Source organism: Symphalangus syndactylus, chromosome 17 (assembly GCF_028878055.3).
Source record: "Symphalangus syndactylus isolate Jambi chromosome 17, NHGRI_mSymSyn1-v2.1_pri, whole genome shotgun sequence".
NCBI classification, from domain to species: Eukaryota; Metazoa; Chordata; class Mammalia; order Primates; family Hylobatidae; genus Symphalangus; species Symphalangus syndactylus.
The window spans coordinates 81,610,832-81,624,523 of NC_072439.2; the positions used below are offsets into that span (position 1 = coordinate 81,610,832).

The 13,692-nt window shown below is 37.3% G+C and overlaps 1 protein-coding gene across 14 annotated transcripts in view; it reads right to left on the minus strand.

The window, feature by feature from the left end:
* PEX5L (peroxisomal biogenesis factor 5 like) overlaps positions 1–13,692 on the minus strand; it is a 686,817-nt gene that overhangs the window by 113,963 nt on the left and 559,162 nt on the right. The window lies entirely within an intron of this gene.

Below are 13,692 nucleotides of genomic sequence, written 5' to 3' on the forward strand. Positions count from 1 at the left end.
AAGGGGAAACTTATTTTTCTCGATGCTTTCCTGTGGAAAATTATTTGATATTTTTATTTCTTCCGTCATTTGTTTCTTCACTTAGGAAATATACAGAATGACAGCTTTCCTAACAAATAATAATTCTAGAGAACAATCTTTTTATTAAGCTCTATTATAAGAGCAGGCACAAATGAATGAAACACAGGGAGTCTAACAGTGCCATTCACGTTTATTAAGAAAACCAAGTCATGGTCCACTTATTTCCGTTTTTAAAATACAGAACATAAGAAACAGCATACACAATACTGGACATCACAGGACCCTCTCCGGCTGGATAACAGGCTGTGGAACCACCAGATGCTTCAGATGATAAAGATTGGACCTGTTTCACAGGGAAGGGGCTAAACTATTTCAGGAAGTGACCACGTGCTGGGCACTCTGCTAAATGTTTGATATAATTTCATTTATTTGATCTCGTGGTAACTCTGTGGGGTAGATATTATCTTCCATAAATAGTTGAGGACACTGAAGCCCAGAGACGGTGTGATGTGGCCAAGGCTTCAAAGCCATTCTGTGGCCGAGCCAGGACAGGAACCCAGACCTGTTTTCCAGGCTTTCCTGCTTTGTCTCTACCATACAGGTGTCTGTCCACGTGGCTTAGTGAGGCTGGAGGGCTCTCCCTGCGCCCTCACTGACTGTCATAAATGTCTGTTGTTCATGATCTCGCTCAGATTTGGGGCAGCAGCCACTTCTCACTATAATCACATGAGCAAACATTTTCTGAGAAATATCTTCTTTCTCTAATCTGGAATGGTCAATAATTTCACTCACAAGCATGTTTCCAACAAAATGCTTTTGCTGCTTTTATCTTCACAGAAAAGTAACCTAAGTATTTCATATATATACAAACTTCTTTTTTATTCTGTAGATCTTAGTAGGTTTATAAGCTTTAGCATCCCTCTAATTCTTATTAAATGCTAGCTAAATGCCATTAAATGCCACTTTTACTAAGACTTTCTTGAGATCCGTTTTGGTGCATAAACTACTTAAAGTATGCAATTCCACAGTTACACGGGCCACTGGTTTAGTTGCAGATTCTATTACTGCTACCAAGGAATTTGTAATTTAAAACTTATTTTCATTATTTTTAAACTCTCAACAATTATCCAGAGTTTCTTTATCAGAGATATTAAACAGAAGAAATTGAGATAGGTTAGATTAGGGGAAAAGTAAAAGACTACAATACTAGACATCTCTGCCAACCCAAAATTATCTAACATATGAATTTTCAAAATAGCCTTCCTTTTGTTCTGATTATAAAAATTAATATACTTGTTGCCAAAAATTGATAAAAAACAGAACTAAGAAAATAAAATTAACAACCCTAATATTTTCATGAATTTTTTAAAAAATTATTTTATTTTATAATACCAGCAATTAAACAATTTTTTAGGCTGAATATTTAAAGGATAGACCTACAAAGATCAAGCCTACAAGTACGAATATGTTGAATATATTTCTTTATGTATACATACATGTAAACAAACTCCTGCCATCTATATATTTTTGTTTGTTTGTTTGTTTTTGAGACAGCGTCTCGCTCTGTCACCCAGGCTGGAGTGCAGTGGTGTGATCTCAGTTCGCTGCAACCTCAACCTCCTGGGCTCAAGTGGATCCTCCTACCTCAGCTTCCTAAGTAGCTGAGACTACAGGTGTGTGCCACCACACTCTGCTAATTAATTTAAAAAATCTTTTTCTTAGAGATGGAGTCTTACTATGTTGCCCAGGCTGGTCTCAAACTTCTGGGCTCAAGCAATCTTCCTGCCTTAGCCTTCCAGGGTTCTGGGATTACAGGTGTGAGTCACCATACCTGACACGATCTTTAGTTTTGCATATGGTAAAAAAATTCTGGACGCTGGATTAAGCACCTGCAAAAAACTAGCGACCAAAAGGCTAATTTTTGATGGTTGTTCTTGTCTGTCATGCACAGAAGCAGGATAATCTTCTTTCACTTGGTGAGCTAAATGTCAAAGTTAGTGTCATAAGTGTCATGCTCTCTTCAAACTCCCAACACAGGAAAAGGTCAGGGCAATATTTTGCAGTGTCCTTTCCCAGTAAAGTGTGCATCTGTAGATTTCTTCCAGCACAGATTAGGGTTCAGGCCATGTTGGTTCTGTCTTATTTCCTTCCCAACAGAATGTTTTGTAAGTTTTAAAAGTGGTACCAATAGCTAAATCTTGGCATACTGGTCAATCCTTGTTTCTAAACATTCTGAAAGAAGCACAGATCTAGGTGTAAATAATTGGGAAGCATGGACAGAATTTGCTTCTCTTAAATAGAGATTCATATGTGGAATTTACAATCCATGATGAATTTACCAGGTCCAGTGATCTGTTTGCAGCTGGAAAATGTGATTTACAATTCCTTAATAAGGGTAGTCAAGTTGCAGAAAAGAAATTGGTACCTATCTATTTAAAATAATGACACAGTGTATTGAAAAGAAAGATTTCCAGTTGACCCTTTATGTATTTCTCCCTTACTGTCTCTTTTTCCCTCCAGCATTGCTTTCTCCGTGCAACAGGTGCACAGTTCTTCAGGCATTATCTTTTCTAGGAAGTCTTCCGGGATTAATGAGGAGTTACACTAATTACATTCTATTATATAACTCCCGGACCTTCCATTTGTGTTATGTGTTAATTGGCACTATTTGTTTTACCCAGACTGGGAATGTGATCGAGTGGGGGAAGGGAGCAGGTGGGAGAAAGTCATGGATACCGATCTCTACCGTCTTTGATTCTAAGCCTCCACTTACGAACATTACTGGAATTCCATGGCCACCATATGTATACTCACTTTCCTTGGTCTGAATGTTTGGAGCAGGGTGAGATTATGACTTTCATGGGCCCTAGGCACTTTTGGCTTCATGAGCTATTGCCTTAAAAAAATCATATTCTATTACTACATTGGTATAAAGACAAAAATAATCCAGACTGTACTTATTATTGCATATTAATTGTTACAAAATAGCCCATTTTGGGGGGCCCTGATTTTAAGGGAGAGTGAAGTTAAATCATTTTCGTGGATGTTTAACAGTATTATGGTCCCTATGCACTGTATCCACTGTGCCAAGTGGATAAATTGGCCCTTCTCCTGAGTTGGGGTCGTCTCACCGACAGTCAGTGTGCTGTCCCTACTGCTGCTGTGCTGTCCCTGGAGTGGCTGTCCTGGTTGTCTCTGGGTGATCTATGCTGCTTCCACCATCCTGCATGCCCATCATGGCTGTTCCTGCCGTAACAGTTCCCTTGGCTACTGCTGCTGGCCTCACTGTTTTTGTTAAGGAAATCTTTCCTAACAGTACTCACAAGCCTTTGAAAAAAATTTTTTTAAGTTGACAATAATTGCATGTGCTCAGACAGCAGCTTTCGTCTTGTTCTTAAAACACACTCTCTAAAAGCCTGGACCCTTTAGACCTGAGGCAGAAAGCATTGGAAAGTAATATCCATGGTTACTCTAAATGTAACCCCTCCACCAGACAACAGGCCTCAGCCTGCGTCAGGGTGGACTCCTGACCATCCAGGGGCACTTCTGAGGAAGTTGAGTCAATCTGTGTCCTTTTTTATTTTTATTTTTTTTGAGATGGAGTCTCGCTCTGTCGCCCAGGCTGGAGTGCAGGGGCATGATCTCTGCTCACTGCAAGCTCCGCCTCCCAGGTTCACGCCATTCTCCTGCCTCAGCCTCCTGAGTAGCTGGGACTACAGGCGCCCGCCACCACACCCGGCTAATTTTTTTGTATTGTTAGTAGAGACGGGATTTCACCGTGTTAGCCGGGATGGTCTCCATCTCCTGACCTCGTGATCCGCCCGCCTCAGCCTCCCAAAGTGCTGGGATTACAGGCGTGAGCCGCCGCGCCTGGCCAATCTGTGTCCTTTTGTTGTTGTTGTTGTTAAAAATTTACTCTATTAGTCTTTAAAAACCAGAGTCACTGATTGGCTCCAAAGAAGTTCTTGCCACTGACTATGCAGTTGGTCACTTGAGGAACAGAACTGTCCAATACCCCAAATTCTGAGTTGTGCCTGCGGACTAAGCTCCTCCTTGGGACCTTGTTATTATCTTTTATTTTGTAAACTATTCCTTGGCTGTGTCTCACTAATGAAACTGCCTTGTGAGAGCAAAGATTGTGTTAATATCTTTTGAACCATTTCCACATTGTTTGGTATAGTTCTCTATGGGCACATAAACGCCCAAGTGCACTCAATAAATATATGTACTGGATATCTTTTTCAAATTATTTCATACTGAAATCACATTATATGGCCAACTTTAATAGAAGGTGATTTTGAATTAGATGAAAAGTTTTAATTAGACTTTTAAGGAAATAAAATAGTTTCAAGCACCTAAATTAAAATTCATTAAAATTAATAAGATGTTGCCGGGTAAAGATGCTTAAAACTTGTTCTGAAGGACAGATAAGGCTTTATTTTTAATTAATAATATCCCTTTGTCCACAAACAATTTACCATTTGTTTGTTCTTTTGAGAGGATTAAACATTCCCCCATCTCACTCTTACCATGTCCCAGGGCTTATTTACCCTCTTTGTTTTCCAAGCAATCTTACCACAATGGTTAAGGTAATAGCACTTGATCTTCATTCATGTATAGCTGGCTTTGAATCAGTAAAGTTTTAATATCAGGTTTCCTCTGATGAATGTGGTTCTAAGTTACTAGAGATTATTTTATCCTAAGGATGAGCATCTCTATTATACATCTGCAAGCAAATTTTCCTATCTAGGGTGGTCTGCCTTAAAAACATTTTTTTCTTTTGCCTTTGGCCTTACATTGAGCTGGCATAAATGTAGAAAGATAAGTTGTCTTTTTGTATGATAAATCCCAAATTTGTTATATTTTGAGAGGCCTTTGAAGATTGTGTGAAATATGTAACAAAAAATGTAATCCCAATTAAAGGGTTATTGGTATTATTTTTCAATTCCTTGTCAAATATCTCAGATCATTTGCAAACAGGCACTTTCTGGTGTTATTTTTAAGTAAAGGAAAATGACTGAAATACAAAGATAGGAAAATTACTTTTTCTAAAAATTCTGCCCTGCCTCCCCAAATATAAGAACTCTAGACTGTTTGTACCTTACTTGCACAAATGGATGGACATCTTAACATTCAAGAGAAAGTAAAGCATGAGAATAATTCATCATCAACATAGGTAGTTGCTTAGACTATGCTGAAGCAACAGTGTTTTGGGCATGGGGGAGGTGAGACATAGCCTCTTTTGGAAAGGAAGTAGGGAAAGAGGTCTTGAGGCCTGGTTTCTCAGTGTATTTTATGATTGGAAAGTATCCCAAAGTAAATATAATAAATAAGATTCTCTGCAGGTAAATATGGGGTCAAGACAATGAAAATGTTCCCTTGGATTCATATGATTACCTTTGGAATTCTTTTACTTATCAGGGATTAGATGTATTTCCCCAATTTCTTGCCTCTAGTAAATAAAATATATATACCAAATTAAAAAAAAACAAGTCACAAGGAAGAATTGCACCCTCCTACTAAATTGGAGGCTATTAAATGTTGAAGGTCATTATCTTGAAGCAAAAAGATTAAATTCTCCTTTTTTTCTTTGTTTTATTTTTGAGATGGGGTCTCACTCTGTTGCCCAGGCTGAAGTTCAGTGGTGCGATCATAGCTCACTGTAAACTTGAGCTCTTTGTACTCAAGTGATCCTCCTGCCTCAGCCTCCTGAGTAGCTATGACTACAGGCGTGCACCACTGTGTGTGGCTAATTTTTAATTTTTTTGGTAGAGGTGGAGTCTCGCTATGTTGCCCAGGCTTGTCTCAAACTCCTGGCCTCAAGTGATCCTCCTGTCTTGGCCTCTCATTGTGCTGAGATTACAGGCATGAGCCACCATGTCTCGTCTTCCCTCCTTTTATTAAAGATGAAAAAAACTGTACGTTGAATATACTGTTACTAAATTATTGAATCTAAGAGCAAACTTATCCAGATGTCATAAGGTAGAATTATACTATATCATTTTTATTCCAGAGGAAGGCAATTAACTAGTGAATTGGAATTCACCCCCTTTATGAATGTTTAAGGCATATTCTACTGCTAATTGCTGAGCCAGAATCGTAGACTTGAAGCCTGACTATTCAGTAGCCTTCTCTGTGGCTTTCCCCATTTTCTGGCAGGTGCAAGTGTTTTTATCAGCTGGTTCCCCAGTCACCAAATGTCCCAGTTTTGTTGATATAACTTAAGAAAAGTAAACTACAGAAACTAGGCCAAGTTTACAAGCTACTAGCCAAGAAGGTCTGCAGCTAAGGTACTCCATCTGCCTGACTTCCCTGAAACAGCTCCAAGAGAGACGCTGAGACTTTGGGAATTCCTCTTCTAAAATTGTGGAACTGACTCTGGCACCTCTGCTTATCCACATTTCTCTGGGGGTCATTGGCAATGTGTGGGTTGGCTCCTCATAATGCTATTGGGTTCCTTAAAAGCAGATGAATAATAGTCTCTCACTTTGTGGAGAAGGGTTAGGAAAAGTATAGAAAGATCTTAAAGCTGCAAGCCACAGTCAGCATGTAGCTGGGGGTGGTCAAGGTGATTACCAGCTAATGGAGCCAGTGGAGCCTAAGTGGTCAGTGGAGGAGAAAGCAGGAAGGCCACGTGGCATGTTGGCACCAACACCCGGACTGGAGTCAGAAGAGAGGAGTTTCAATCCCAGCTCTGCCTTTTATAAATTCTTCTCTCTAAACTTCTTTTACCTTTTGGAAGTAGGATGGCATTACTGTCTACTTCATAAATTTTTGAGAATTACATGAAATAGTACATATGAAAGCACCTTCCACAATGCCAGGCACATAGTAAGTACTGAAATATGAATTGACTATGAACTATGACTGCTAAGCTCATGGGCTCTGTTGGCTTAATTGTCTCTATGAGATAGGTGGCAAAGTATGCAACCTTTTGCTTGTATTCATCCATGGAATAAGTGGCGATGGTTCTTCTATTCTTACTGTTGCAGAGTATTCTATCATCTGAATGTACCACAATTTACCCATTTAACTGTTGATGGATATTTGAGTTCTTCCAGTTTAGGGCAATTATAGAGAACACTGCAATGAACTTGAATTTAGAAGCCACAGGGGACATAAGAAGACCAAATAAAAGAAACTGAAAAATAGATGTGAAAAGAGCAGAGAGTCTTAAATATCAGCAATAGAAGCAGCAAATAATGAATGTACAGAGAAAATGTCTTATCCATCAGCAAATTAAGAGGAAGTCTGAGTCTCTGTAGCCAATAAGCAAAGAGAAGTGTTGAGAAGACTTAAATTAAAAGAGACTAATAGGGTACAGAGATCAAGGAGCAGAAGCAAGACCAGGATGCTGAATCTAGCCACAAGCAGATAATAACAAACCAGTTTCTAATGATTTGGGATTAATAACTGTCAGGAGCTGAGTTGTGTACTCCCAACATCATAGGTTTTCCTCTCTCACAGATACTAAGCCCCAGTATTTAAGATTGTGACTGCATTTGGAAACAGGGTTGTTAAACAGGTAATTAAGGTAAAAGGAAGTCACTGGAGTGGGTCCTAATCCAATATGACTGGTATTCTTATAAGAAAATGAAATTAAGACACAGACATTCACAGAGGGAAGACCACGTGAAGACACAGGGAGAAGACATCCACTTAACAGTCAAGGAGGGAGGCCTTTGAAGAAGCCAACCCTGCCGACATCTTGATCTCAAGCCTCCAGCCTCCAGAAATAGGAGAAAATAAAATAAATTCCTATGGCTGAAGCCACCGATCTGTGGTACTTTGTTATGGAGGCCCTGGTAAACTAAACAGTAATAGAACAACCACCCATGAATGACTACAAAGTGGTCTTACTCTTACATCTCTGTTTAGAAAAATCCAAAAAGAATTCACTAGCAATGTTACTTTAAGCCTTCTTCGCTAATTCCTTTTGTGGTTTCTAGTCTGTTCAAAAGGACTTCATAGGTATTGAAAACCAGAAATTTGGAAGCCTTGGCCTCCTACAACATGCCATGACCTAATTGTCAAGGAGAGTTGCCCAAAATAAATTTAAATGAAGATTGTGCCTAGAGTGGTCATTCAGTGCCAGCAGAGCTGTGCTTTCTCTCACTAAATGGAGGTTTTAGTCATATGACCTCAAATTACAGTTTTGAACTGCTTGAAAACAATTTTCTTGTGAAAAAGCAAATTTCTTGTGATTTCTCAATGTGAATGCTCCAAGGAAGCTATTTGTTTCCAGCTAAAAGTTTATTAAATTATATACACTTAGATGTATTAGTGTTAGCTTCTATATAGCTTCTATTAGTTAATATAGCTTCTATTATTAATATTAGCTTCTGTAATTAGCTTCTATTAGTTAATATAGACATTAGACAAAATATATAGTTGATATGTATGTAAACAGAAAACAAATTAAAAAAAGAACATTTGGAAAATAATCATGTACCACTGATAGTTTTTAAATTGTATTTAAAGAAAGCTCTTGCCAATATCTCTGTAGCATATTCTGGGTAGGGGCTTACACCTCGTCTCTGCTGTCAGACACAGCCTGACTCGTATCAGCTTATAAATGAAGACATTAGCTTAGATGATATCCATGGGGGACTTTAGATGAGTTAGAAGCCTGGGAGTGGCAGAATATTTTAATAAAGCCAGTTTCCCTTTTACTAATCACCATAAATGTATAATTCACCTTTCTATTGGTATGCAGATGATGTAGAAGTTCATTTTACTTTTCTATCAAACTTTCTGGTTATAATCACAGTACTGATTCGTTTCAAGTGTAGAACACCTCTTATAAATGTCAATAGACGTATGAAGTTTGCTCTGGGAGCTACCATTTAAGTACTTATTAAAAGAAAAAAAACCCTCTCAATTCTCTTCCCCACCATACTTATTGACATTCATGAAGATGAGAGGCTAGCCTAGGAGTACAACCAGGTAGCACACTCCAGACAGAAAAATTCCAGTGGTTTTGAAGCCAGTGTCTGGGCTGTGCTTAGACTCAAGTCCCACAATCTATATTCCATATTTCTGTTCTTAGAGGTTTGCTTTAACTGACAAAACAGAAGGGGAAGAAAACAGTTGTCAAGTGCCTGCCTTTTCTCATGTGTTATTCTGTTTATTGATTCCAAGCTGCCAAGGGATACCCTAGCCCAGTGGGACGTGGCAACATAGCTTTATATATGTGTGCTTGCTGAGGTTAGGCGGGGTTTCCGTTGATAGAACATGGGACATGGTGCGGGGAAACAAAGAGTTTGAGACTCAGAAACAATAATACTTTCTTGTGTGATCTTGGGCAGAGATCTTTTTTTTTCTCTAAGTTGGAGAGTGCCAATGATACTAATAACTGCCTCACTGACATGGCAGAGTTTTTGTGAGGATAAACTAGGTAATATATGTAAAAATAAGAATTCAATATGCTCTAATAATGTTATAAATCAGCAAAATCCTATTAGCTGAGTAAATTATTTTCCATGTGTATTTGGGAGTCCATAGAATCTGAAAGGACTATTTATAATTTGAAACGGAAACTTGATAATGCTACACTATAATGAAAAAGTTAATGGACTTCTAACAATAGAAATCCAAAGCAAGTCTGGATCTGGCCCATTATAGTTGCAGTTGCAAGACTCCAAGGTACCGTAAGATTGCTAATGAATTCACAGACTGTTTTATGTGCTCTAGGATTGACAAGTATAGAACCATGTTAGGAAATCTATCCAACCACAGTTACATAATCCCAACAAAAAAGATGACTTTCGACTTTCAAAGTCTAAGAAAGGATTCAAAATAGGAGACTTTAAGACTGCTGGAATAGTTCAAGCAATTCCAAAAGTATATATTTCTACTAATTAGTACACTGGTTTGTCTGATGAATTATAAATAGGCATCACATGTCTTGTTTCCAATTTGGAAAGACTAGAACATTTTGGGGGACCATTTAGTTCATAAAGGTATTGGATCATTTCTACTCTTTATTGGGCATGAAACATGATTGCCTGTATCTCTCTATCTCCTATACTGGAAATATGCCCATACTCTGTGTCTCAAGCCATTATTAATGGAAGAGTAATTTGATAATATTGGTTCCAAGTTGCTTAAAAGTTTTCCTCAATCTGCTATAAATGGACCCCCACTAACCCCTACATTTTCTTCTTTCTAACTCTCAGATATATATCAAAAAAGACTAAATTAACATTTTAAAGTGATTTGGCCTGAACTCAGTTCAATCTGCTAAATAATGAATTATGGCCTTTTAGGTCCAAAGATAAAAGCAATTTCATGATACTGATAGTTTATGAGACAGGTTGAAATTGATACTAATTCTAGGTAGATGTTATATATACAAAAAATTAATCCTTTAAGTTTAAGATCCTAGTTATTCTTACATAAGCATATGCTATTTATTTAAATTAAACTTTTAAAAGGTTCTCAGAAAGTAGAAGAGGTTTTAGGTCCTCCACTGAAGCTATTCCTATAAACACTGAATTGAAGAAAGCTCAGAATGGTTTTAGCCTATTAGAATTTATGTTTGAAAATTTAGAATTGCTCGAATCTCCACTCCCCTATTAACAATATCACAATATTTTCTTTTAGTCACATATAACCTGCTCAAGTGCAATAAGACAAAAACCTGATTAACCAGCATTCTCAATTATTTTTCCAAAAAATTTCATGTTTAGGAAAAAAATGCCAAGCAAACCAGCTCGTTTAAAGGATTCTAAAGATTCCAAGTTATGGTCCACAGTCAATATATATTCAGCCCCAACTCTGACAGCTATATCTAAGGAACCATCCGTTAAGGAAAGATAAGTGGGTAACAGCCCTCAGGCCTGTCATATCCTCATCCTTCAAAGAAAAAATTAGGTTTACATATTGTACTTAGTAATGTAGAATGAAGTATTCACACATGTTAGAAAGACTTGCTAGTAAGAAAAGGTGTTTTGTTCCCTTTAATCAGTCTTGAGGTGATGAAAATTTTCAGCTAATTAGAATAGCCAGATGCATTTGAGTATTCTCATTAATCAAAATTGTATGGTATTTCTTCTGCTAGACTTCAAAACACAGAGACTTGTTTTAAATTTCTTATACTTAATGGCTGATTTTCTCAAAATGTTGCCACCAAGGTCACGGAAGGAAGTTATTTCAAAGGCTTACTTTTCCTTAAGCCATCACAGTTACTTTAGGTATAAATTATATGTCTATGGGTAATTTATTCAATGGTATAAAAACATAGACACATTTTCTGGTTTTGTTTCCATTTATAATAAACTTCTTTAAAGATCTTATCGCAAATTATTTTAAGAGATTTTTAAGTTTCAGTAAAAACTTAACCTAATCTGTTGTAGGGCTTTTTATATTTAAGTCATCAAGATTTAAAAATTGCAGACATGTTTTTTCTTTTTTTCTCAAGAACTTAAAACAATTTGCTCAGTAGGCTTAGAGTTTGAGCTTTTCTTTGAAAAGTGAAAATAAAGATGTTTGCATTTTTCCTCATTAAAAGTTGCTTATTTTCTTAGAGAATATTTAATTGGAAATAGAAATGTATTTCTTGCATTTGGGTATTTTAATATCATAGTGGTTTTTGCTACAAGAATAAAACAAAAACTATGTTACAGTAAGCAAAGAAAGTGACTGACAGTTTTTGCAAGAACTTAACTTGGATTCGTGTATTACAGAATTCATTGTCTAGCTAGGACTCTTTTAATTAGTACCGTAGAATTTTATTAATATTTTTCAGCTTAGAGTCTGTGAATGTTGATGATTTTATTTTTAAGTTATATCATATCATGTTAACATTTTTATCTCTTTCTCCTTTTCTAAAATGAGCCATGAAATTATATACTTTAGAACTCTAGGATCTTTTATAAGTATGATTTCTCTGTATATGATATCTGTGACTGCACAGGCAAGAGCAAGGACTGATAAAAATACACCAACTGAATTTTTCTTTGACTAACAGAGATTGATGTTCTAGATAGCAGACATCTCTTTAGGTGCAAACATGGCTCTTAGAATGTCAGTCTTATTACAGGGTGCCAAAGTTCCACAGAGGATAGTCCAAACTGTTAGAGTTGCCTGGCATCATGGAATGTTCTTGAGGAAAGGGACTCTTGGAGCCCTTTTCTCTGCTTTGATGTGCAGGCTCTTCTTCCATCACTTCCTCCCCGACAGCACTACACTAGCCAGCTATACTACACTACTCACCATTACACATTAAGTCTGCAGAGGTCCAAGTTACTGTGCTCTGTCTGCAGAGGCTGTTGCCTTCACTTGGAATTCCCTTCTCGTCATCTTTACCTGGTGAATTCCATGTATTCTTCTAGATTCAGGACAATCACCACTTTTTTTTAAATGGAAGTCTACACTGTGATTTTCTTAAAGTTGGATATTGGTTCTCATTCTGTTTTGTGTTGCCACAAACAGTCATGTGGGCACAAAGGTGTTAAATGAAGGCTTGCTGGATGGATGAATGAAGGCATGAATGGACTGATAGGTGATATATCTGCCTAAGACTCTTTGAGGTTTCTTCCAAAGTCAGGTTACAGAAGGATAAAACCATCTCCTTCCCAAACCTCTCCACCAACATCCGAGGCAAAGACAAGGGATGGTGATGGCTCCTGGCTAAGAATTTAAAGGAGTTCTCCTCAGTGATCATTTCAAAACTTTGGATCTCTGTAGCCAAAAGAAAGGTTGTTATGAGTTTATGGCTCAGCCATGGGACAGTTTTATAATTTCTGCAAAGCCTTTGTAGTGATAGTGAAAATCATATTTACTTTAAATTAAAATATAGTAGCAGTTTAGACAGGGAGAAAGGAAAGAAAGAAGATTGGCTAAAAAAATCCTCTACATTATCTAATTAAATGAAATAATTTAATTTAAACACCTTCTATAAGATACAGCCTTTTTGCTTGTGATTGAGAATGGAGCTAAGTTTTGCACTCAGATTGACAAGGTGTGGAATAAGAAGACAAGGAAGTGATTTCTTTGTATGCTTTGCTCAGTGTCATACATATAAAGCCAAGAAAAGCACCTGACACAGAGTAGGTACTCAAATATTTGTTGAATGATTTTTTTAAAAATCCACAAAAAACTTTGATATAGCAGAAGCAGGAGCTCAGAACCAGAGAAGTTAGCATCCCCAGAATCCATAGAAATCTTGTGACGCAGTGCTGGGATGGGAGGTTTTGAATTTTACAGTGCAGTAGTGCTTTGAGTCAATCTTGTCTGGATCTGAAGATTTGGGAAGACCTACCTGGCATAGAGATTAAATAACATAAAAGAGAAGAAACTATAACCTTAATCAAAGATGCCTTAAGGAAGAACTAGTACATTCATGTTCAGTGATATTGAAACCATCACAAATTACCTTAGTGATGAGAGATGTGCAGAAAAGTCACTCAATTTTTGAAGATTACTGGAAAAAGTTGAAAATTGTAGCGATGTATTATGTGAAAATAGAGTGCTTATGTGTTCTGCCTGGAGGAAGGTACAGAGCATTTTCTGACTTTCTGAATTAAACAATTTCCTGAACAATCTGAGAATAAAGGAGGCACAGGGAGGGGGTTTATAAAGGTCACCCCTGGAGAAGATGGCTGTGTATGAGATGCATTCTCTACTTTGAAGCCTCCAGGAATAGAGCACTTCTTTATTTGGTGTGTG